This window comes from Lutra lutra, chromosome 10 (genome assembly GCF_902655055.1).
Source record: "Lutra lutra chromosome 10, mLutLut1.2, whole genome shotgun sequence".
NCBI lineage: Eukaryota > Metazoa > Chordata > Mammalia > Carnivora > Mustelidae > Lutra > Lutra lutra.
Genome location: NC_062287.1, coordinates 50,841,972 through 50,869,373, shown reverse-complemented (window position 1 = coordinate 50,869,373; position 27,402 = coordinate 50,841,972). Strand labels below are relative to the sequence as shown.

General features: G+C 40.7%; 1 protein-coding gene across 1 annotated transcript in view; it reads right to left on the bottom strand.

Moving 5' to 3' along the window:
• The window catches only part of TENM4 (teneurin transmembrane protein 4), a 2,938,802-nt gene that overhangs the window by 1,180,552 nt on the left and 1,730,848 nt on the right, over positions 1-27,402 (bottom strand). The gene's annotated exons all lie outside the window — the stretch shown is intronic.

Here is a 27,402-nt window from a genome sequence, read left to right as displayed (position 1 = left end):
CTACTAGTGAGTAGGTAGGTGAGTCTTGGACAACGAACTTCTCTGTGATCTGGACTCCTTATTTATGGAATGAAGGTACATACCCCATAATATTATAATAAGGATTAATTTAGTTAATATGCATAAAGAAATTAGCACAGTACCCGGAAGCTTTCTGTGTCAACAAACATTACCTGTAATCATGATAGTGATGATAATGAAGGAGAAAGAGGAAGAAAAGGGGAGAGAAAAAGAAGGAGCTTTTCCTGACAACTCCATATCCCCCAACATAGTGGATTACCCTGTTCTTGGATTACCACCATCCAAGGCACAGACAACTTCATGGTGTTTAGTCCTACCTCCCCCATCCTCTGATCACGAGTTCCTTCTGGGCAAAAACAATTACACACCCAGGGAATTTCTGCAGTTTGGCACCAACTAGGCTGTCAACAAATACTGAATAAAAGAATGCTAAATGAATTCATGGACTCCCCATCAGTATGTTGTTGCCTATGTTTGCCCAAAAGGAAACAAAGGAAACAAATGGCCTCTTTGAAGAGGATGGAATTTTTTAATATGCAGGAAAATACTTCTGCAAGAGGAAAGTAACATTGTCAGAGAAATAGAGAGGAGGGAAGAAAAGGAACTAGTATCTATTGATTACCTGGCATGTGCCAACCACTATGTTAAGAAAAATGTAAATATTAATTTTATTAATACTACACAAGAGTTCATTCACTAATGCTTATTATGTGGTTGATGATCAGAAAAGATAATGATGATAATTACACTAAAAATACAAGTGATTTATTAAATGTATCACTTGTCTGAATTATGCTAAGCAACTTGCTAGCTGTCTAGTTTTATTGTATTTGAGTCTCAATATTGAGAATTTTTTGTGGTAGGTATTATTATATTCACTTTGTAAAAGAGGTAAGAAGATCACCGAAGTTAAGTAACGTGACCACAGTCATACAGACAGGCAGGGGCCGAGCCAGTTCTAACCAAATCTAAGGTCAGTGGCTAACTCTATGAGGTAGGAGCTGTACTGTCACTAGCCATCAGGACCTACTGCATTACACACTAAAAATTGAGTCAAATTACATTACCAAAAAGTCAGAATTGACCCACTGTGTTGATGAACTGATTTCCTGTTTTGTCAACCTTAGGGTTATTGAAATTTTGTTTAAAGGAAAAATAAGTGAGAGTTGAGCCCTGAAAGAGATCTATCAGAATAGACATTGCTGAAGGGAGAACAAAGGAGTACCTGAATACCACTGTAAACATGAGAAGGTCATGTGCGAGGCAGCTGTGACAATGAACCTGGAGACCTCCAACGGCAGGGAGTCATTGACCAAAGGCTCTGGTTGCCACTCTTTCATAGCCTTGCTGGGTTTATGCCAAGGCCACAAACTCCCATAGGCTTCTCTAGGTCAAGGACTGAGCATGGCAGAGACACTAAGGTATACCAGCTCCTGGGGGATGGGGGGGGTCTCCTCCTCCTCCAACTGACTTTGGCTTGAGGGCTCCCCAGTGGTTTTGCTGGACTTGACTTACATCACATGGCAGTCTAGGATGCTTTCAGCCAACCTCTCTCCGTCTCTTGTTCACTTGGGAGTCACAGACTCCCCTTGCTATCTGTTAGCTCTCCCAGTCCTCCCTGTTGACCTAATTGTTTTCTTTCAACAGGCATCCCCCCAATAGCATTCTTGTATGTTTAATCTGGTCTTGGGGTCTACTTCTTAGAGGATCAAGATGCATGCAATGCAGAACAGCCATGTCTCAGCAAATTACCTAACAGATAAATTCAGTTCTGATGATAATCTTTATACAAAATGAGAAATAATGGTAAAGCTTTAAAAAAATTACTTGTATGAGATTATCAGTTTCCTTAAAATAGTACATACAAAGATTTTAAAATTCATTAGGTAGTTTTTGCATATGGGATCTTGTTTATTCCTGGCCATAAACCTACAGTTTAACATTATCATCTTTAATTATCATTGTCTAGATGAGGAATTAGAAGCTCCAAAAATTTACACAGCATCCCCAGGTTACACAATGATTTGGTGCTGAGCTTAGGCTCTGGTCTATGTGGTGTGACTCCCTCAGTGTTCACATGATGGCTTTTCAAACACTAAAGCCTGATACATTCAGCATTAGTTGTGGCTCATGTCACTCAATGTCTTCTTAGATTTTCTATTTATAGTAAAATACAATGTGATCTAGATTCAGTTAAATGATTTTGGAGAATGGACACATGAATGTGCCCAGTACAGGCCCAGTGTTCAGTAAGTGTTCAGTAGTGGTTAGCTGAATTAAATTGAAAACTGATACACATGGAAGACTAACGACGTTTACCAAGAATCTAATAATCTAAGAGCTATGCAAATTTGAATGGATTTGTTTAGGCTTTCAACTTTAAAATATCATGTTTGTTTTTTAAAAGGAAAAATAGATACACACACCACAAAATGAATAAACATGAGATGCTGGTAAATAGTGGAAGCTGAGAACAGAAGGCTTCATAAACCTACAGACCTAACATTTGTACAGCAGCCTGCAGCTTGCTGGGTACTTTCACACATAGCGCCACATAGAATCTTGGCAACAGCCCGGGGATGGAGGCATGTTCAACCCTTCCAGAGATGGGACAGATGAGGCTCAGAGAAGAAAACAAACATGCAAGCATTATAGTAGGAAGGGTTCCTGGCTAACAGTGAAGGATGGACTCGTTTAGCTAGCACAGGTGAAGTTCTTGGCCTAGAGGCCTACGTGCAAGCATTTGCCCAAGCAGATTATCCAAGGTAGGCCTTTCAAGCGCATGTTTCTACACTGTGCATAGGAAAGCAGGATTTGTGGATGCATGGCTTTGGGAACACTGGTTGACCACACTGTAGGGAGAAAAATAGGGATACGGCCATCATGAGTTACTCTCAAAGGGCACTATGGCCAAAGCTCAGCAGTTAGAGAGAGAGGTGTAGATCAGATGAGGAAGAATGTTCCAAATGCCAGGCAGTGACTCACCAACAAGTAAGTTTTTGAGCACACGTGACACCCCTCCAACTCAGGACTTTAAGACATTGACTGAAGGTCAGCTTTTACAGTGTGAAGGATTTCCTCTGGACACAGGTCTGGACAAGAGCCATCACAATTTGGAGTTTTACTGTAAACCTGAGTTTCCTTCCCCGTTCTATAGACTACAAAAATTCAATGCCAGGTTCACAACTACCTTAGGTATTTTGGGAAGCAGTTTGGTATAGCAGAAGCGCCCTGGACCACAAGTCAGAAAGGCAGCATTCTACTACTAGCACGGTCGTTAACTAGTTAATGTAACCTTGAGCAGATTACTGCTACTCTCTGATCCTAGAAGAGAGGGCTAGACTGGAACTAAAATGCCTTCAGGAGTGTGAAGGTCATGAACGTGTTATATGTGACAAGAAGAAGCCGTAGAGCCTACCCACGAGTAGGGAGCCTACCTACAGGGCTCAAATACAAAATTTTTAAAACTCAGTGTTGGGAGGGGGGGAGTTCATGGTTCAACTTTGGTCTGTGGGCCACCAATATCTAACTTATAGACGGAATATGTGCTCAAGTTCAATTACTTCACAGATGGAAATGAACAACACTGATTTCCTTGAAAGAAAAACTGGTAATTGTTGCACATTGACTATTGTACAGTGACTACTGTCTTCACAGTAGACAATGTTTTCCCTTATTTTTTAGTCTTGCTCACTTAGATACAATAGGGCAAGTGTGCCACAGGCAGTGAACTCAGGGTAATAGAGATTACTCACAAGTAATAATGAATTAGAGTATAGAATTCTGAGATTGTAAGTAGACTTTTGCTAACAACAGAACCAAAAAGAAAAAAATAAACAAAGAAACAAAAATCACGAGACTAGAGGGCTTAGAGTAAAGCTTCTCCCTATGAACCACAGAAAAGGGGAACTGCAGGTGGTAAAGGAGGATTGGAAGGCAAACGATAGAAACTTAGATGCTCTGAGAGACGGATGCGGGGCCAAGCCAGGCACCTGGGTGGCTCAGTCAGTTAGTTAAGCAGCTGCCTTTGACTTAGGTCATGATCTCAGGGTCCTGGGATTGAGCTACATCAGGCTCCCTGCTCGATGGGGTGCCTGTTTCTCTTGCTCCCTGCTGCTTCCCCCACTTGTGCACTCTCTCTCTCTCTGTCATATAAATAAATGAAACCTTAAAAAAAAAAAAAAGGAAAAGAAATTCCAGAGAAGCTTCCAGGATGTTCTGGAGTGGGTGCTATTGCAATTGCCTTCCTGGTGTGTGCCCAGGAGACTGGATGAACGTCCTATATCCCGGCTGTATGTGAGCAATAGACTAACACAGGCTGAGGGTGGGGGTTAGTCAGATGGGTTCCATGACAGACACAGAGTCCTGGGACCTCAGTGTGGTGTGAAGAAAGCTAGTCCCAAATCACTACACATCTAGAGAAGGGGAGCAGGATGAGCAGAGCAAGGTAACATGCTAAAAAGGTCCCTGATTGGGGGAAGAGAGGTATCAGAAAAAGGAGGCTATAACATTGGAAGACCTAGAAACCACTGGAAGCCATGGCAAAGCTTGGGCAGAAGCAGGAGCTGCCAGTATATATGGCCCTCGCGTAGTACGAGCATCTTCTCATAGTAGCTCCGATCTCATAGGGCCTTCCACTGATCTGAAGGAAAACCATACACTAAGTGGATCGACACTGATTGAGCCCTGATAGGTCAGTCAGTGGCCTAGGTGTTCATAGCGAAAGGTGAACATGTCACGATCCCGTGTTTAAGCCAGGGTACAGCCAGAGACACATGGGAATGGAGAAAGAGGAAGGAGTTCAGCAGGTAAATCAAAGAGGAAAAGGCAGAGAGGACAATGAACACTACCAGCGGACGAACTCCGGCTGCTCCTGACGGCTTGCAGTGGGAGGTAGTGGATAATGGATCACTTGCAGGTCAAAAGCAGAGAAGACAGGATGGGTGAATCTGGGAGAGGCTTATGACTGAGGGAATCCCTAAGGAACAGCAAGTGAAAATGCAAAGAATACAACGAATGTACTAAACCGGAAGGGGACTCAACCACCATGATAGGTGGAATAAAGGAAATGGGGCTCTTTTTCTCTTGGGCTAAATGATCCCATGAGAGCCATTTAAACCAGAATCAGACTTGGAACATAGTAGGTGTCCAATAAATACTGAATAAGTGAATGCGTTTCTATTCAAAATAAGGACACACATTATAATAGTTAAAAAAAAAATGTTCAAAGATGGGCTCAGATATCAAGGCAGATATTCAGTATCCCAGACTCTAACTGCTTATGGCTCGGCTGGAATTGGTTCACACAACCTCTTTATTGCCTCTCTGTGCTGAACTCCTTGAGCCTGGGGTTAGGAGGTGGCAGGAAGACGTGGATGAGGGGCATGGGAGGGGCCTGGGAAGCTGTGGGGCCCACAGACATCATTGCTTCTGCCACTTGGCCTGGGGCCAGCCTTGCTAATTATCCACGTGGATGGAGATGATGGAAATAAGCCGGCCCTCTACACCAGCTGCTCCCAAACAGCCTGCAGGTAGAGCCCAAGTGGCGGTAAACAGTCTGTCAAAACATCGCCCTCGATGGACACCCACCCTCTTGCCAAAGCCAAGGTACTGGCCTGCAACAAATTGAACACACCTGGCTCCAAAAAGGCTTCCTGAGCAGAGTGAAAAGCCTGGCAGAATTTCCCGGAGGATCAGCACATATGTCTTGCTTTTTCTTCCATCAACTAAGAAAACGGTTTAGCCGAAGGAAAAAAAAAAAAAAGGTAAGCCCCACAAATGTCCTTAAGGAATGTCTCATTAATTCTCAAGACTCCTGAGCACACATCTTCCCGAAGAGCAGCAGGGAATCAAAAGGCAGGCAGGAATGGTTCGCGGATAAGAAACAGCAAGTCTAAGAAGACAGATTAAGTGAAGAATTAAAAGTTTATGGTAATTGGTGTTTCTAAGGAGGTTGTCTAGCAATTGTTTTTTAAAAAAAAACAAAAACACCATGCACAAAGCTGCAAATCTCTTTTGAGGCAGAACAATGAGATATTATTAATTTGTGCGGTCATTGTAATAGAGTTTAATGAATTTTCTGGTTGAATAATCTTTGGGAACCTTTATTGCCAATTAAATAAATACCAGCTAAATAAGCACAAACAAGTGAAAAATAAGGAGGCTGGAGAGAAAATACTCTACAAGACCTTTAACATCTGGTCCCATTTGTTTCTCTCAGAGACACATCTGTATCTTGGAACAGGAGTCCAGCTGGACTCCCTCTACCTAGAATGTGTTTGTCCAAGGAATCCTGTCATGTGAAGTCCTGATCTTTGGCTGTTCCCCATGGTCCTGTTTATGAGCCACTTCGTGGGTGATGCATTCCCTGCTTTGCCCCAGTTATTGGCTTTTTACCCACTTCCCCGGCACTCTGTCTTGGCATTTATCATATTGTATAATTATTAGTTGTTGATGTGCTTGCCTCCCGTTTGCCTGTGGATTTTTCATGGGCAATGATTATTTTTCCTTTTATTTGTGTACCTCCAGTGTCTAGCACAATGCCCAGCACACAGTAGGTTCCTAATAAATATTAGAAGGACTCCCATGCTCATTCAGTCTTTCCAATTTCAACTGCTAGAAACTCAATGTGTACTGCTATTGCAGTGCTGAAAGACAAAGGTGCCTGTGGTTTTCCCTTATTCAATATGACCTACTGCTCTTTCCTGCAAGCTCCATCCATCAAACAAGATTCAGCTTAAGTGTAACCTCCAGAATCTCCTCCACGGTCCTGCCCGTTCTCGTTATTCTTCATCAGTGAACCTCCACAGTTCTCGCTTTATACTCTATGCCATCTGAACTACGTTTGCCACCTCTTTGCTTGTATACCGAGCCATCGGAGGAGGACTGGCAAAAAAAAAAAAAAAATTCACACATCTGAGGACTTTAATATTAGATTAATTTAGATTATTAAAAATTACATCTGAGGGTCGCCTGGGTGGCTCAGTGGGTTAGGCCGCTGCCTTCGGCTCAGGTCATGATCTCAGGGTCCTGGGATCGAGCCCTGCATCGGGCTCTCTGCTCAGCAAGGAGCCTGCTTCCTCCTCTCTCTCTGCCTGCCTCTCTGCCTGCTTGTGATCTCTGTCTGTCAAATAAATAAATAAAATCTTAAAAAAATAATAATAATTACATCTGGGCTTTTCTACCAAATACTATTTGTATTAGTTTGCCAGGGTTGATTAACAATTACTACAGGCTGGGTGGCTTCAACAACTACTAAGTATCTTCTCACAGTTCTAGAAGCCTAAGATCAAGATGTCAGCAGGTTTGATTTCTCCTGAGGCCTCTCTCCTTGCTCGTGATGGCCACCTTCTTGCTGGGTACACACATGACCCTTCCTGTGTGTGTGCACACATCTCTGGTGTTTCCTGTATGTCCTGAACTCCCCTTCTTATGAGGTCACAGTCAGACTGGATTAGGACCCACTCCAATGAACTCATTTTAATTTAGCTTCTTCTTTAAGGTCACTATCTCCCAACATGGCTAACATTCTGAGGTGCTGGTGGTTACAGCTTCAACATATGAATTTGGGGGGAGGACACAATTCAGTCCATAATACTATGAATTTCCAGTTCAATGCTTAGTCCTGGAATTGCAAACTAGATAGAAAGCATGAGCTCCTTGATACTAGGGAATTTACATGTAAACCATAGCCACAGCCACCAGGGCAAAATACAGACTGTTCACGGAAAGCCTGACACCCACTGTGGCCTCACCGTGAATATGAAGAGCCTGGGGAGACACAGGGCTGTGGTAAAGGGAAAGAAGTTAGATAGGGCCTCTAGTCAACACTATGTCAGAATGTTGCTCAAACAGAGGGGCTGACTTGGGTAGGACTTAGGTCATTGCTTATCCCCAAAGAGGTTTGAAACAGTTGATGAAATACGGCTTGCGATGGGACTTGGATTCAGGTAGAGATTAGCCTTGTGTCTAGAGAAATCACTGCATTAGGAGGAGGTAATTATAAAATTCCATGAACATTTATTTACTTGCTATTTCTTGAGCACAAACAAACCTAAAAAACTAAAACAAAGCCACCAGTTCCAGACTTTGGGATATCTATTATTTGCAATTTCCTTTGCTCAGTTAGGACGAGGACTATGAGGGTCAAACCGGGGAGATAGTTGTATCAGACATGGTTCACAGGAGGTAGCTGTCTAGTAAAACAAATAAAGCATGTTCATAAATTACATCAAATGACATAATCCCTGAAAGTCCTTTATGAAGAGCAGAGTGCTACATAAAGGTAAGTTTTTCTCATAAATCAGTATATCACAGTACTCAATGATGCTGGTAAGGCAAAGACAAAGTGCAATGGGAGATCCAAGATGACTTCATCCCTATTAGCATCTTGCATAGTGCTGGGCCAGAATAGACACAATAAATTTATGTTGACAGGCACCATTAAGCCCAGAGAAGTCTTTTTCTTCCCCCACTCCTGGATTCTAAGGTGAAGATCAAGTTTCTTTCCTTCATGTTTTCCCTTCTCTTCTTTTAGATGATACCCACAATAAATGCCAGCCACACATGAAGTCATAAAATAAACTGGGTCAAATCCTAGTTCTACCACTTGCCAGCTACACTATGGGAACATTGCTTACCCCGGTTCTGGGATTCAATTTCCTAGCTATGAATGGAGCTAATGTTTTCTACCTTATATTCTTTCATGTATAGATAAAATCCAACCGTTGTATGAATAGCAGAGAACATAGATCATGGTACAAAGTATATCATTCATACTGTTTTTCTTATTTTTTAGAACAATTTTTAGAGCAATTTCTGAATTACATGTGCAATATAAAACCCTTGTGAAATACACATTCATTTTCACCCTCTCTTTCCACCCTTTCCATGAATGTAACTCTGTGATATTAGGTAAAAGGCAGCCATAGGGGTAACAAACTCAGGGAAAAGTGCAGTATTCTAACCTTCACCTACGTTGAGTTCATGGAATTTTCTGTGCACATGGTGGCCAGGTGCTTTTAAGCATGTAGTCTACAATTCAACCAACTCCTGCTCTCCAACAAGCTATCTTTGTTGCAGAGTACAACATTCAGGGACTGGGGCCACTTGGTTGATACTCCTGCTGTAAAGTACTGGCCTGAGTGTTGGTCCAGAAGAATGGACATTGAACCAATTTTACTTCAGTAATTTTTTTTTTTAATTTTAAAAATTTTAGTGTAAAAAATTTAGGTAAAAAATTTTACCTCACTTACTATCATCTTGGACAAGTAGCTACACTTCTTTGAGTGTTTCCTCATCTATAATGTGTACATACCAGCAGAACTAACAACAGAATCTGACTGTAAGGATTGAATTGAAAAATGTTTTGTTAGGATTATCCTTACCATTATTAATCATCCAGTGGTTTGGACAGTGATAGCATAAAAAGAAAAATTGAGTTCCAAGGGTACTGGCTCAATAAACACCTTTAACATGACAACAATAAACAATAGCAACGATTTTATCCAGAAGCATCGTTTTTTGCTCCCATTTCAAATTTAGTAATTATTTAGAGAAATATATCGGCTTGAAGTATAATTTGTTGTGCAAACTTAATATTTTGGTAACTTGACACAAAGTTTAAAAAAACAGACTGTGTCAGAGGAAACAACTTAAGAGTATTGTTAAGTTAGCTTATAATTGGTCATTTGGAAATGACAATGATTCTTGTGCCAGACTTTCTTATTCCCTTTATTCATTCATATGTTTGAGAAACATGTACAGAAAGAGCTAGCAAAGAAGACTGAATAGACAGATGTTGTCTAAAAAGTATCTTTTCATTTATTCACTTATTCGGTTAATTATTTAGTTCTTGCTATGGGCCATACATTCTCCAAAGTACTAGTGAAACAGTGGTAAATAAAATAGTTATAAACCCTGCTTTTTTGCAGCTTATGGTCTATTACGTTCTAGGGGGGATGACAGACAAAAATGCCAACAAATAGTCTAAGGATATTAAAAAATGAAAAAAACAGAGTGTGACAGATAATAATAATGTATGTGTGTGGTGGGAAGGATATACTTTAAAAAAAAAGATCAAGCTTCATTGAGGAAGTGACATTTAAACTAAATTCTAAATGAAGCTTACTAAGAAAGTGTCACATTCTTCACTTTCCAGGTAAAACTGAGAAGACAAATTCTTTTAGATGACAGAAGTACACGCAGAAATTTCCAGATAAATTCTTTAATTTTTACAGACTCTCTGCACTGTAAACAGTTTCAAATTTAAAGTACATCAATCACCTGAGCTAATAAAAAACAAAATAAAACATACTTCCAGTAAAATGGCACATGAGATTTTCTGAAATTCCTAAAAATACAAGACCCTAGATTAATAACAAACATTTTTTTTTTGGTTTATAGCCAAGCTCACTGGCACTTGCACTCTCCCTTATATACGCACACAAGAGAATCTCCAGAGACCACAAATAGAAAGAGGATAAACCATAGCTTTAAATAAGTGTTGAGTGGTTGGCTTAGGGGCATTTGCCAAGACTAGCTGGCCCCTAGTGTCTTGAGTTTTAAAGGCTTTAGACCCACAGAGGATGAAGAATTAAAACTAAGGACTCCTACATATAGCTGAGAACCTCAAAGGCTATACCTATATTAAAAGACGCTTATGGGGGGAAAACATGCCAGCAAAGGAAAGTCATAAGAATAGTTGTTTATTTATTGGCATTAACTCTAAAGGTGGAAGAAAGACATCTCAGTGAGAATTTATAACTCTAGGCCATGCCTCAAGCAGGTTTGGAGTTTGAAACTACATTGTGTGGTTTGTGAAATTTCAGATATAAAATGTACTAAAAGTAATCTTGGGTTGATGAGACCTTAGTGTTCTTGGTAGTAGTATAAACACAAATTCCCCCGAGAGAAATTAAGCCACAAAAATTGAGGAAAATGCAAAGAGCAGAATGAGATACCAGAGACTCCATGTTTTGTGAATTATTATACAGAAGATAAGAATGATTAAAATGATACCAGAAATAAAATATGAGCCAAAAACTTGAAACTGAATATGATTATCAAAAGTGATTCAAACTATTTGAAAAGAACTATATAGAGCAACAAACTGCGAAAAAGTTATCACTTAAAAAAAAAATACACACTCTGGGTGCCTGGGTGGCTCAGTTGGTTATGCATTCAACTATCAACTTTGCCTCAGCTCATGATCTCAGGATTGTGGGATTAAGCCCCACATCAGGCTCCATGCTTTGCATGGAGTCTGCTTGTCCCTCTCCCTTTGCCTTCCTTCCACCACCATCACACTCTCTCCCTTTCAAATAAATAAATGAAATCTTAAAAAATATATATATATATACACACTCACTATCCCAAATGCCCTCCATATCTAGGTTAAAGAGCAGAGCAGAAATAAAGAATTTTAAGAGATGTCTGAAGAAAGTATACAGAATACAGCATGAATGAAAACTGAAATGAAAAAGTTAAGAAAAATGGACAAGAGAATGAGAAGGACTAACTTATTCAACAGGAGACTCAGAAAAGAATAAGGACAATTTCCCAAAGGCAATATGATCTTATTTTACAGGTGAGAATGTTCTGAAACTGGCTAAAAATACATACTTAAATGAGAAAACAAAAAGATCCCAAGTGATGAATAAAAACAAATATTCAAATGTCTCATGGAGAAAATGTAGGACATTAAAGAATAAAGGATCCTGAAAGTAGTCAGGGAGAGAAAAAAATAAGAGCATAGGAATAATAAGACTAATAGCAGATTTAAGAATAATAATGGAAGCCAGAAGACAAGAGGAGATCTCAGCTTTGAGAAAAAACAGTTGTCGACCTAGAATTGTTTTATCAACAAAACTATAAAAGAAAAGAGTTAAATAATGTTTTTTTAAAATAAGCAACAACAGAAATTGACTACCAATATACCCTCACTAGAGAAACTAAAGAATAATATAGAATATACCATAAATAAGAGATTAAATCTAGAGGAAATATATGAGATACAAGACATAATGTCAAGCAAGTCAACTATTATACTACTGTGCAAAATAAGTAAATGGTAATGGTATAAGATAATAAAATGTATAACTTTAATAGTTCAAAAAAAAAAAAAAAGAGGGGCTTCTGGGTGGCTCAGTAGGTTAAAGCCTCTGCCTTTGGCTCAGGTCATGATCCCAAAGTCCTGGGATCAAGCCCCATATCGGGCTCTCTGCTCAGCGGGGAGCATGCTTCCCCCTCTCTCTCTGCCTGCCTCTCTGCCTCCTTGTGATCTCTATCTGTCAAGTAAATAAATAAAATCTTAAAAAAGATAAAACTAGAGTGTAAAACAACAATATGGGAGGCAGGAAGTCTTTCTGGCACACCCCAAAGTGAATGTTCACATTAAAAGTAATCTAAAGTTTTGGAGGAAGGTAAAAATACTGAGTACAAGAAACATTTAAAAGTAGAAATAGAGTGTAAAACTGCCAGAGCAGTACAGGGAATAAAAGATGACATTAAGGAAGAATAAAATCATAAAAAGCATCAAAATAATAAAGTGATATAAATACATGAAAATATATCAATAATCACAATAAATGGTAATATTAAACCATTAGTCAACTTGACGGTGTAAATTCCCAAAAATGAAACTCAGATCCAAGACACTATTTATAAAGACATGTCTAAAATATCAGGAGAAATGGTATCAGCCTTATGGTGACCTTTTGGTTCCCCTTGTTAAGTAGGCACCTACCACTGATCAAAACTACTTCTATGGAAATTGTAGGAACCAGCATCACTTGCCATGCAACTTGGGAGGAGACCCACCTGTGCCCTGGGGAACAGCAGAAAGATCAAACTTCCACAAGCTACAGAACTAGCAAGAGGTTGCAAAATGGCCACAGCCCCTCTCAGCCTGTTTGGGGTAAAACAAAACAAAACAGAACAAAAAACAGGAAGGTGCTGACTTGGGCAGACACCCACAGACAAGAGAGACTATAGAATTCCTGCTTCCTCAAGGAGAGATTCTAATACTCCATTTAAGCAATTAAAAAAAAAAAAAGTCTGGGGCACCTGGGTGGCTCAGTGGGTTAAGCCGCTGCCTTCGGCTCAGGTCATGATCTCAGGATCCTGGGATCGAGTCCCGAATTGGGCTCTCTGCTCAGCAGGGAGCCTGCTTCCTCCTCTCTCTCTCTCTGCTTGCCTCTCTTCTACTTGTGATCTCTGTCTGTCAAATAAATAAAATCTTTGAAAAAAAAAAAAAAGTCTGGACATTGGAGAAGGTAAAATAACTTTGCCAAGGTAGCACACCACAGGGTTGAACTAGCCATCAGTGACCTGCCCCAACTAGGAAACGAGACTAGTGAGTGAGTGCTCACTACTCTAAGTAGATGTGCCCTGCTATATCAAAAACTATAATAAGACTAAAATAACTCCCTGTACCCCCGGGGATTAATAATACATTATATGTTAATAAAATAGAAAAAAAAAAGACTAAAATAACTCAAAGACTATGGAATTATTACAGAAAAACAAATAGACTAACAGAATAAAATAGTCCCCAGAGTCATAGATACTGAAAACTTTGTATATGTCAGAGGAGGCATACCACTGGATAGAAATGAAGAGTGGATACTGGGCTGATCTGTCACACATTTGGAAAACAATGAAATTGGATCTCTACTTCATCTACAATATAAAAAAGTCACTTTCAGAACAGTTCAAAATACAAATGCGTAAGAAGGAAACTTTCAAAGAAAATACAAAAGACTTTTTTGACCTCAGGGTTTAAAAGATAACTTAAATCGGGTACAAACTGCATATACCAGAAAGCAAGAGCTGGTAAAATTTGACTACATTTAATACAAATAAATCCACATGGAAAGAGAGCACTGAAAGTCATAAGATAATTATCTAGGATGCAAAAATAATTTTAAAAATACATTGGCAGGGACACCTGGGTGGCTCAGTTGGTTAAGCCGCTGCCTTCGGCTCAGGTCATGATCCCAGCGTCCTGGGATCGAGTCCCACATCAGTCTCCTTGTTCTGTGGGGAGCCTGCTTCTCCCTCTGCCTCTGCCTGCCACTCTGTCTGCCTGTGCTCGCTCTCTCTCTCTCTCTCTCTCTCTGACAAATAAATAAATAAAATCTTAAAAAAAATACATTGGCAAATAAATAAATGAAATAATTCAATAAAACATGGCAAAAAAAAAAATATGAACATCAGGTTCTCAGGAGAAACATAAGAAAAACCTAAAAAGATCTTAAACTTCATTGGTAAACCTAAAGAGGAAAATTAAAACTACTTTGGGATATAACTTTATATCTTTAAGATGGGTCAAGATTAAAAAGTCTGACAATACCAAGTGTTGGTAAACATAGGATGTAACAAGAACTCATACACAGAAATTAACCTCTGAAACATATACCCTAGACTGAAGAACCCTCACTGGTTTACACAAAGTCACATATAAGAGTGTTCAGTGGTTAAAGAAATGAAAAAGCAGAACCTAAAAATGCTATAAAAAGGGGCACCTGGGTGGCTCAGTGGGTTAAAGCCTCTGCCTTCAGCTCAGGTCATGATCCCGGGGTCCTGGGATCAAGCCCCGCATAGGGCTCTCTGCTCAGCAGGGGTCCTGCTTCCTCCTCTCTCTCTCTTTCTCTCTCTCTCTGCCTGCCTCACTGCCTACTTGTGATCTCTGTCTATCAAATAAATAAATAAATAATCTTTTTAAAAAATGCTATACAAAGCCATAAGCAACTTAAATAAACATGAAAAGAATGATTATAGCATATTCAATGAACATACTACACAATAATAAAATGCCATAAAAATGGACTGCACCTGACGCCACCAATGTGATTATAATTGTCGTATTGAAATATAAACTGCAATAGGATATTATGTAATTAAAGTATATGTATAAACACACAACTATTTTAAGGAACACATGGGCATCTACAGACAAATTATTAGAATAAGAAAGATAGTAATGTTTCTGGATATAAGATCAATGCGTAAATACCAAATTCATTCCTATATACCAACAACAAAGGCTTCTAACACAGTAACACAGTCAGGTGCCATCTCCTACTAACTATTTTTTTTTTTTTAAGATTTTATTTATTTATTTGACAGAGAGAAATCACAAGTAGGCAGAGAGGCAGGCAGAGAGAGAGGAGGAAGCAGGCTCCCTGCTGAGCAGAAAGCCCGACGTGGGGCTCGAACCCAGGACCTGGGATCATGACCTGAGCCGAAGGCAGAGGCTTAACCCACTGAGCCACCCAGGCGCCCCTCCTACTAACTATTATACATGAAGTGTCTACATATATACATATGTATGTAGTAATCACATTCAAATATGAGTAAGTATTTCCAACAACAAATATAGGATAGTACTTCCCTTTGAAAGGGAGCGTAAGAAATGCTATCAGGGAAGGAAAGAGAGGGCTTCAACCATATTAGTAAAGTTTTTTTTTTTTTCCACTTATTTAAGGGAATGGTGTGTTTTATTACTCATTATATAAATTTATACAGATTTTTATATCTTTAATAATGCAGAACACATTTTTTTTTTAATTTGAAAAGATCTGATCCCAAGTCTAAGGTAGGAGACAAGGAAAACCAATCTTTTAATTCCCCATTCAGGATCCCCAAGGAGGCCAGGGGAGGAGGTAAAATAATGGAACCCAGGTACACCCTGGAAGAGAAAAATGTCAGAGGCTCCAAGTTATTATCATTTGGGGATGTTGAGGTTTCTTTTCGCCAGTTACATTTTTGTTCCCAAGACCCATAACTTCCCTAGTTTTTCCTGTAGGAAATCTTCCCAGGAGGGAAGCAAACTCTCCTTTCCTTGAGTTACCTTACTGTGCCTGTCTCTTTATATTCTGTAACGTCCCATCGTGGGTTCCATTATTTGAGTGCAGGCATCTTCTCTGCTTCTCTCCCTCAGCATGTAGTCTGCATTCCTTAATGTGCAGTGTAACAGATGCTGGAGAAGCATCCGCTGAGAGAGGGCAGGGTGGTGTAGTGGGAAAAGCACAGGCTATGGGAGTCAGGCAGACCTAAACTAGTAGCTCTAGACCTGCCACCTGTGTTGTCCCAGGGGCATGACTTGCCCTCTGTGAGCCTCTCTTCCTCAACCAAGAAGTGGAGACAGTAAGAGCTAAAATCTCAAGAGGTTGTGATGTGAAGATTAAGTGTGCCAGTTGGCAGTGCCTGACCCAAGGCAGCCACCCAATCAACACCAGTGCCCTCACCCCTTCTTCTTCTAGTCTGAAGGATTTCCAAGTCTCTCTAGCGATGAGGGTTGTATCAATGCCAACATATATAAAATGCAGGGTTCGTGGTAATCACTCTACATCGTAAGCCTAAGTGCTATTGACAAAGCAGCCATCTTACTTGGATAGTAATGAGGGATTACAGATGATGATTTAATGCACTGAGCATTCACACTTAGCAGCCAGGTAGAATCTTGCCAAGGGCTGATGTTCAGGAACTGGCAGAACTCAGTCCGTGAAAGTTCCCAAGGACCATGGTGCATTTCTCTTGCCTCTGTTCCTCCCAGCGCACAAATCAGACATACCCTGGATCATAGAGCCAATTTCCGGCCTCTACAGTGTCTTTCATTCTCAAAATAAGCCTTAATTAATATGAAAAATAAACACAACTCTCTACTATTCCCAACACATACAACAGCATTTTTTAAATCTGAAGGTTTTCCTGTATTATACCAAAGACATAAAACTGTTTATCTTTTAAATCACACATTCCTGAGGTAAACATGTTTTTTCTTGCTAGAGGGTTCCTCCAGGAATGTCACCTGATCTGGGCATTACATATTCATCAAATAGCACAAGCCTGCCCCTTCATCACAGAACAACTATCCAGTGATTTTATAATGTAGTCAGGGCCCCCCCTTGAGTTTTTTCTTCTCCAGGCAAAATAGGTCTTTCTTCAAAGCACTGTTTAAGATATAATTTTGTCTCTTAAGAACAGACAACAACAACAAAAAATATTAAAAGGGAGTTTGAGAAAATGAACAATATTATAGATGAACTTGGAACAAAAACTCAGAGAACAGGGTTATCGCCTCCTTTATTATCTATCTTAAACTTCTGCATCTGTTATTTATCCTAAACTTCTGTTAATGAAGCCCAAGACTGTGGCAGTCTTGGGTGACATGGTTCCACTTCTGAATAAATACTAAGCCCAGCAGGAACTCAGATCCGTAATTCTGTCACAGCTGGCCTGCCACTCGGTCGTGCCGACTGCTCCTGTACTCAAGTGATCATCACCTAGCCAGGTATTTGCGTGCCCACCCTGTGCCGGGCATTGTGCTAGCCACAAGAGGTACCACCAGCACACAGCTCCAGCTTTCAAGATGTTCTCAGTCTAGAAGGGCAACAGGCAATTCCAAACGGTATGATATATTCCACCATCGGTATGTTAAGAGATTCCCAGGGGAGAAGACTGAGTCTGAACGTGGCTAATCTGATGAGGCTTCCCAGATGAAGTGGTATCTAAGGATGAACAGAAATTAGCTGGGTCAGGAGGGCAGAGGAACCGAAGCAGAGAGAGGCTGAGTTTCTTCACAGAGAGTGGCCAGATTTTTTTTTTTTAAAGATTTTTATTTGTTTTATTTGACAGACAGAGATCACAAATAGGCAGAGAGGCAGGCAGAGACAGAGAGGAGGAGGAAGCAGGCTCCCCGCTGAACAGAGACACCAATGCAGGGCTCAATCCCAGGACCCCAAGATCATGACCTGAGCTGAAGGCAGAGGCTTCAACCCATTGAGCCACCCAGGTGCCCCGAGAGGGGCCAGATTTTAAGGGTAGTTATCCCAAGAGAAACTCAATCTCGGAAACCCAGTAGATGGGAAATTCACAACGGCCCACCCTGGGGTGAGGGGAAGCAGTGTAGATGCTGGGTCTTCATGGATTATTGTCAATGTTCTGGAAGAACAGGTATTTGGCAAATACAATCTGTCACGTAAGCAATGCACTATGTTTGAAGTCCAGAATACGAAAGGTTGGGAAAGGGCCAGTGATGGGGCTTTAGCTTGCTAGACTTTTTGTTTTGGCTCCAATCCCCACATCCTCTACCAATTCATATCTGTCCCCACTACCTCTCCCTGGCACTGTGCTTTCTGCCAAGTTATTAGAGGCAACCTGGAGAAACAAATCTTTACCATATTGGGAAATGCATTACTATGTTCAGGTAACAGAAGGCGTTAATCTGTAAAAGGTTACCAGCATGGAGGTAAGGGAGGATCAGTGAGCCCAGTAGAACATACATATGACGTAGAATCAAAGGACACAGGTTAAAGTCCTGACTCTGGGATCGTAAACAGGCTCTAAAACTTTTTTTAAGACTCCATTTCCTCATCTATAAAATGTACATAATAAAAGTGCTGCATTACCATAAAGATGAAATAAAAATGACGTGAAATATGTAAGCTATTATTAGCAATTTGCATTTCAGATTCACCACAAGAATGTAAGCTCCATGAGGACACGGTTCTTATCTTTTTTATCCTGGGGTTACCTGTACCTAGAACAAGGCTTAGCTCCGAGAAGAAGCTCAAACACTTGTCAAATGAGTACATGTAAAATGGAACACGGACTGGATGACTTACTCAACTGTGCATAAGCCAAAGGCCCAGTGTCTGTGTGTATGGTGGGGAAGGGAGAGTTGGGGGCTTTTCTCCTGGGAATAACAACAGGGTGGGTTAAGAAGTGAGTTAAGGTCACAGATTCATCAAACTGTGCTCTAAGAAACTGTGTGATCTGACTTTATAGAATCACACTTAAAAGAACAAAAGTCAAAAACATATGAAAACCCAAAAACATACAAAAACCTGAACTTCAGAGAAATAAGCCAGCTAGTTCAGGGTCACAGGATAGAGGAAACAACAGAAAAGGAACCACAACGCAGTTCTGATTCCTCTGTGTGCATGCCCCCTCTGTGTGTGTAGGTGTGTGGGTGTGTGTGTGCCCGTAGGGTGGTGTATTTTCTGTTATGCACTCCCACCACAGTTAGGATTCTGGAAGCTGTTCAGTTCGTTCTGGGGACCCACTGATTCAGCTGGCCCATAATCTAAAAATAGAAGTGTAGTTGATAAGGAAATTTTTGTAAGGTAGAATCATATTTATTATTATATAAGAATCTTCTGATTTACATACACAACAGTCTTTCTGAATATTCATTGCCTTCTGCTACCTGGAGGCACTCCTCCAGTCCCCATCTGTGTCCCCTCCTTCAACACAGTCTGCATTATTACGGAGGCTGCCTACAGAGAACTCTGAGCAGAGGCTTCGGAAAGCCTTCCTATATGAGAAAGATCCTACAGCAGGTGCTAAAGAATATCAACACTTACTGGGGGCTGGATTCTCCACGGCATCGAGAATGTAAAGAATTGTGAGAAAAGTACTTGTCGGAGGGGAACAGCTATATGTTGGGGCTTTTCAAAAAATTATTTATTTGTCTATCTTCCTATTTATCTATTGATTGATTGATTTTAAGGAATAGAAGAGGACACAGTTGAGCGTCTGTAACCACCTCAGAGGTAGCTAGCCTGAATCCCATTTAAAGAATATTTCTACTGAACCAGTACTGCAAGTTTTGGCTTCCTAGAGTAATGGTTCTCAACCTTGGCTGCACATTGGAATGACCCAAGGTACTTAAAAAATGCTGGCGTTCCACCCTTAGAGATACTGATCTAACTGATTTAGGGTCAGACCTGTGTACCGGGACTTTTCAAGGCTCTCCACGTGATTCGAATACAGTGTTGAGAAGTCTTGGTCTAGACCAGAGATGGACAAACATTTTCTGTAAAACATCGGGCATTAGAAATCGTAGGCTTTGCAGGCCATGTAGTCTGTCCCAACTACTCAACTTTGCCCTCAGTAGCACAAAAGCGACCACAGATGATATGCAAACAAATGAACATGACTATATTCTCATAAAACTTTATTCACAACAAACTGCCTGACCTGGCCATTGTCTAGACTCTCAAACCATCAATTGTGAATTGAAAGGATGTACATTAAAAACCAGGTGATGTTTTGTGGAGTGAGGGCTGGGTTGGTTGGGGAGAACAATTAAAGCTGAATTAATATTTCTCCTAAAGCCACTTTCTAAAAACATGCAAAACATAAAATTCATTTTTAATTGAGAAGTTCATTTTATATTTTAAGAAAGGCCCACTGTAGCCAATATTAAGATTTTTAAACACTAGTGCTACTTTCTGTTCAAATATTTTGTATAGATATGTAAACACACACCCACTTTTATAGCTGATATCTTGAGAGCACATTATACAAAAGATTCACGGTCCACATCATATTTCTGCTCATGTATTTGGAGTAAATACTGGGGCGTGCATGCTCATAATCTGTTACCATCATTTCTCAGACTGTTACCTTTGACAAAAAGTAATATTTTGGGTGCAGCCAGGAGTTTTGCCTTCCTTGCTGAAAAGGCAAATGCTTCAATTTAAAAGTATAATTTTGGGTTTTCCCATTTACCTTTAGCTGTTGGCATGTCTCTGGGCTTGCCAGAATTATGCCATGGCTTGTATTTTTCTGGGGCATAGCTGAAACGTGGCCCAGTTTTTCCCAGCCTTGTTTGGTTACAGACCCCAAGGTCCAGCCAGGTCTGATCAAGGCAGAGAGAACAGGAGGGCTCACAATAGTGAAGGGAAGGCTGGATTTCTGGGTTGCTATATGACCCTATGAATGCAGGAGAGCAGGAGAGAGCTAGGCATCCGTGCATCCCTAGCCTGACAACTTTCCAGGACACCATGCATATGCTGATGGTGTATTATTTTGGGCATTAACAGGATACAGACTCTGGGGGGCAAGACACTGCAGTCTCTCCTTAAAGTACCTATATGCTGTTAATATACATGATTAAGTATGCCCTACACTCCTCATCGCTGCCTGGAAACTTGTTTTGATGTCGCTCCCATGAAATTTTGTCACTACTCCTACACTTTATGTTAAACAACATCAATCAGATTAAACAACCTTGACCTTTGGTAAAGATGGGTATTAGATTGTGCTGCAAACCTCCCCTTTGGGACCATACAGAATACAAAGTGCTACTCCTCTCAGGGCATCCAAGAGTAGGGTCAGACCCACTGATTGCCCAGTCCAGCCCAGGCCTGGCTCTTTCTAATCTTATCAACTGGCATGAAATCCTTAACATGGCTTGTACTTGGGCTTACTGATCATGTGCAGAGAATACCAAGGTGAGAAAGAATCCCTTACCCTCCTGGATGAGTGAGTCTAACTTGGCAGATAGATATCTAAGTACCTCATATTCCTCACCAGCACCACAGCCCCAATGCCAGCAAGACAAGAACCACGAGCAAGACTATAGCATCGACACTTGCACCCCTCACCGCCATCACCTCGCCACCTCTGCCTTCCTATCACTGAGGCTGCCACCACCCACCACACCACAGGCGCTCTCTGCCACTAACACCAATGCCATTGCCTATCTAACTCATTCTCAGATACTACATCATCTACACTACCCACAAATCTTACAGTGACCCTCAAGATAAGTAATAGGAATAGTCTGCTTGATTCACAAAAGAGGAAATTAGAATTTCGAGCAGGAAAAGGATTTACCCAGGGCCACACAACTAACGAAGGCAGAGATGGGATTTAAATGGAACTCAGATTCCAAAGCTTGTGTTCTTTCCATAGTATAATTAACATTTAGGGCTCCAGGTTGTAAGTACATGGATTAACTCAGTTTAGTCCTACCAACAACCACCAAAAGTAAGTATTATTATTCTCCCAGACAGTAAGGCAAATAAAAGAAAGTGAAGTACAGAATGAGTGCGTCGCTTGGCAAAGGTTATAGGGCTAGTATCTGGCTAGTATCCGCCCAGTGAGGGCAATCAGACTCTAGCACCAGTGCTCCTAACTGGTTCTAAACTGCCTTTCACAGACACTGCCCGAAAGTTTGCCCATGATACCACAAGGCCTGTGCTAGATATGAAGAGGCTGATGAAGGGAGAAGTCAGGTGACCTACAGACCAAGAAGGTTCCACACAGCAGACCTATTTGAGCTACATACTCCAAGGTAAATAGGTTTTTATGAAGCAGAGAAGCCCTTGATAGCATAGTGGTTTTCTCAGCTGAGGAGAGACTATAGTTCCTGAAAACAGGTGTTTACTTCCCCTGATACACATCAATTTGTCCAGCCTTAGATTTTACCTCATGCATTCTAAGCCAGAGAGCATACTAAAAAAGCAATCTTTGTATACTTTTAGAACAGATAGAATTTTCATCTTACCATATGATGAAACTTGTTTTATATTACCACTATAAGTAGCACTAGGCCAGTCAGACATTGGTTTAGAATCCTAATTTGAATTTTGAGAATGAGTGCTGAGATAGGATCTCTGAGTCAAACAAGATGCTTATACAGTTAAAAAATTCTAGTTGTTAGTGTAGCTAAGTGGACATTATTTTCATAAAAACTCTTCCCAAGATTCTGACTGAAGATGTTGGTTTAACCTTGATTAGTGACTGATGGTGCACAGAATCACAGACTCTACACCCTCAAGACAAGCTCGGACCTCCTTCAGCTGGCAACACCACGGAGCAGGGGAGCACAGAGATTCTAGGTGCTGGTTGTGTCATCTCAGCTAAACAGCTAAGACTTTGACATCTGCCAAGATGGGATAATAGTGTCATTTAACTCCCGGTGTTGAAAAAAAGTGAATGAAGAAAGCTTTGAATTTTTTTTTTTTTTTTAAAGACATGATACTGAGGTTCAGAGAAGCCAGCCTCCGAAATCCATCCAGTGAGCTGGTGGCACTAAAGCACCATGGCTCAGATATGTTGACTCCTGGCTCACTGCTCCTCTACTGAGCAATTCCATCTGTTTATTTAGGAGCAATAGGGACATGATGCTGCTTCCAAAGGACCAGGCCAGAGCTTATATTCCACCAAGTCCAAGGGAGCTGAGGCAGGGGCAGGGGTGATCAAAGTGTTCCTCTTCAGTCTACTCAAGCCCTCCGAATGCCCAGCACTCTTCCAAGGGCATTTTACTATCTCTGGTCCCATGACATTTCCACACTGTTAAAGGTGTTGCCAGAGCTATAGTCATTATAGTTATTAACATTTTACGAGCTTGTTATTCACCCCTTAAGCTCCTTATTATGTGCATTTTAAAAGCACAGCACACACCTAATTGATTCTGCTATAAAAAGGTTGCTGGACTCCCTGGGTTTCTGTCTTTGCTTCTGTGTCTACAGTGCTTTAATGGGGGCAATACAGATTTATGGACTTAGAAGTGGTACAAGACAGCTCAAATTTTTCTTGCTGGAGATTGTACAATTGTGTTAATTCCACTAAACCTTTCTCCTACTGTCATGAATGATGACCTTTGTTTAACCTTTGGAACATTTTCTTGAAGATGCATCAATAATGTTAAGGTCTAAGGGACCCAACATTTCTACTTCATGCAATGGTAACACACATTTGGACCATGACTCTTCAGACTCCCTACTTTCACTTATGGAAAGTCTGTCAATGATTCTCCTCAACTCTGGTGAAATAAACCTCTGATTTGGAAAAGGCTCTACCCCCAAAGTTGAAAATCTTATGCTGTAGATGTGTACAACAACTTCGGCCTCTATCCTTCAATCTGCAGAACTGAAACAACAGAACTTGCCCTGTATGGCTTATAGGGCTGTTGTTAGTGGCCTCATGAAGAGTAGAACTCAGATTGCTTTACTCTCATTCCCATGATATTTACTGAAATATTACTTAGGAATAGGTACATGAGAGTGCTTTAAGAATGCCAAAAGAACAGACAATATACAAGCAAGAGAGATTATTGTTATTAAAATTCACTGGACAATTTACCTAATTTCCTTTTATATTACAAAACGATTGAAGCTCAACTGAAGCTAAACATATTTTATGTTTTCAAGATAAAAAAATGGTGATGTTCATCCTTGTGAACTTCACTTAATAGCAGCTGAGTATGCATTCTACATTTGTCTTGGGTCATAGGACCGGGTGGGGGATAGGGGGCAGTGTTCTTCAAAGAATGTGTATAGCAAAACAATTTGCACCTGGGCTAAAATCTTGATTCCCATCTCTTACTGAAGGTTACTCCCATTCTTCTCTTCCGGGTTTCTTGCCCCGGATGGGGTTGAGCCTGGGATATTCAAATGGCACAGAATCAAAGAGTGGGAGTCCTCACTTCCCCATGGCAATAATGTGATGAAGCTTTTTGATAAACTTGTTCTTCAAATACTTGCATGACTTAAATGAATACATCAGTCATGGCGCTAAGCATGAATCATCTTTCCTTTCCTTCTTCCACAAATACTTAGCAAATGGCCATTTTATGTCCAGTCCTAGGCTGGGCACAAGTTTCCCAACTCAAGGATCTTCCAGCTTACTCGAGGACACAGGAATATAAAAGTCCAATCACATTACAAAGACCAAAGGAGTATAAGTAAGAGTCAGGGATGCCTGGGTAGAGGAAGGGATGCTTCAGTTGTCTTGAGAGAAACACAGGAGCCAACCAGTTGGAAGAGAGATGGGCAGTGTGTTTGCTACAGAGGGATGTGGGTGTTCAGGGCAGCATTTACAGAAGAACAAGATACAGTTTCTAAATGGCAAGTTGTCTGGTGTTCTTGGCTCCATAAGCCTGCTCTAGCAGAGTGGCACGTGATGACACACTGGGATCAGGCAGAGGCTAGATCTTTGAAGGTCACTGATGTTAAACCTTCCCACGTGAAGTGGACACTCAATGTCCCAGCTGATGTGGGCAGGTCGAATCCAGAGATGGGAGAATTTGTGATAATTGCAGGATCTTAGTGATCAAATTCCTTAATTTCTTTATGTATAAAATGGTGAGAACACCATCTCCCACATAGGGTGGCTTTGAAGCTTACATCTTTCAAAAGTCCTGACCGTGGAACAGGCACTGTTGAAGGCCAGCCCCTCGACAGTGCTTTAGATGTCATTTCTTCTCATTATCTCCAAGCCTTTGCTCCTGAAATTATCCCTTTCTCCTGAATATCAATAGTTTCTTCTTCCTTTCCAGATATTATCAACAGACAAAAGTAAAAACCTGCCATATAAATCTTAACGGTTTAGGGAAAAAAATCCTTCCTTTCATTACATTCTCTTCTAGCTATGACCAGACTTGGCCTTTTCATTTAATAAGAAAAATTCTTAAAATAGATGTCTATAGCTTCTGCCTACCCTTAATGTTCTCACATTTTCTATTCCAGTCAAAGCTTCTACCTCCACCATCTTCAGACACTGTTCATGTCAAAGTCAGCAATCCCTCCCTATGGTCTCTTCGCTGTTCTGTCCCTTTTCCTCTCAGCAGTGATCATCCTGGCTGATTTCTCTCCCCACAGTAAATAATATACTTCTTTCTCTTGGCTTCACTATCATCACAATTCGTGGACTTACCTCCTACCTCTCCTGCTCAGTCTCCTGTGCTGTTTCTGAATGGTAGACTAACCCCAGGCCTTTGCCCTTGACCCTTTTCTGTACACCGGTTCTCTCGTCCAGTCCGTTGGCTTTCATCACCATAGACCAATACATCCACATCACCAGCCCCATCCTTTACCATGTCTTAGGAAAAAGTGAAGTTCCCATCCCACAGCCCTTCCCACGTTTCTGACTTCATCAACTTTCCCCTTTGCTCATTACACTCCAAACACTGTTTTGTTTTGTTTTTAATTCTTTGAACACACAGGCTTGCTTCCTCCTGCCATAGGGACTTTGTGTGAGGTGCTCCCTCTGACTGGGAGTTTCTTCCACCAGTATTCACATGGCTGCCTCCTTCCAGCCATTCCCTTTTCCAGACTTCCAGGAGTATCTCACATAAAGTAGTCCTGACATACTCATTCCACATGACCTTATTCTAATTCTTATAAGAGCTGTTATTACTATCTGATCATTTTCCCATTTTATCCTAATTGATTGACCGTCTTCCCTTCACTAGAGTGTTAACCCCATGACAGTGGGGAGCTTGTTTATCTTGGTAATTGTTTTATTCCAGGTCCTAGGACACTGCCTGGCAATGGTAAATGTTTAGTAAATATTTGAGAAAGGAATGAAGGAACAAATAAATGTTGGTCCTCTTCCCACAAGCCATAAGCAAATGATGTTTGAGTGAATGAGTAAATAAGAATCACCACACTTGCCTTCTCTCGGTAGCCAGTGTTTACAAAAATCCATCACATGGATTGTATTTGGATTGCTCCATATGGTCTTCACTTGGGTCATTGGGTTTACTTTGTCCTAAGTTTGTCCCACAGGCAAATCGTCTTAATTTCTTTGCAATCTTTGACCTTGTTCCTTTCATCCAGAAGGACACCGAAGCAGTAATTAGCAGCTGCCATTAACTATGACTGCCCTTGAAGAGTTGGATGCCCCTTTCTAAACTCTAAGGATCTGGAAGTTTCCTCCTGGTGTGGGGAGATTAGCAGACTTTCAGAAGAGGTTATCTTGAAATACTCTGGTATGGAGGGCAAGTTTTTATGTGCTTACACATGAGGCATGAGGTGGGCATGCTGCTAACGTGAAGGGGAAGATAGAAGAAAATTCAAGAGGAAGGGCTGTTGAAATGAAAGAATTAGGGGGATATATTTGGTTTCACATCTCAGGTTGGCTCTTCCTAGCTGAATGATCTTGAATTAGTTACTTTTATTTTGAATTTCAATTTCTTTATCTGTAAAGTAGGTATTTTAATACTTAGTCCAAACAGCAACCTGAGAAAGTAATTTAAAATCAATATCTCAGGGGCACCTGGGTGGCTCAGTGGGTTAAGCCGCTGCCTTCGGCTCAGGTCATGATCCCAGGTCCTGGGTTCGAGCCCCACATCGGGCTTTCTGCTCAGCAGGGAGCCTGCTTCCTCCTCTCTCTCTGCCTGCCTCTCTGCCTACTTGTGATTTCTCTCTGTCAAATAAATAAATAAAATCTTTAAAAAAAAACAATATTTCATTTTTTGTATCTAGTATATTTTCTAGCACAATGTAGGTATTCACTATTAATAGGAACAACAGGGGCAATGGTAAAATTAATTCCTCATTCTAAGGACTGACTCACTCAAAGAATGATCTTGTTTTTTACCAAACTGTTACATGGAATTCTTGTTCAAAGCTTGTTTAAAGAGTAAAAAAATAAATGATAATTAAGGGTCCATATTTAAAATACCTAGCTCATATTGGCCTGAATAATTGTGAGTTTATTTTCCTTATAGCTATGTATAACAATGTAACATTGTAGTATGTCACAATGAAATACTAGGCTCTCCCTTGCAAGGGACACTTAAGCAGTGGCCATTAGGTAAAGGTGGCATGTGGATGAATCTTTGACTAGAATATTTCC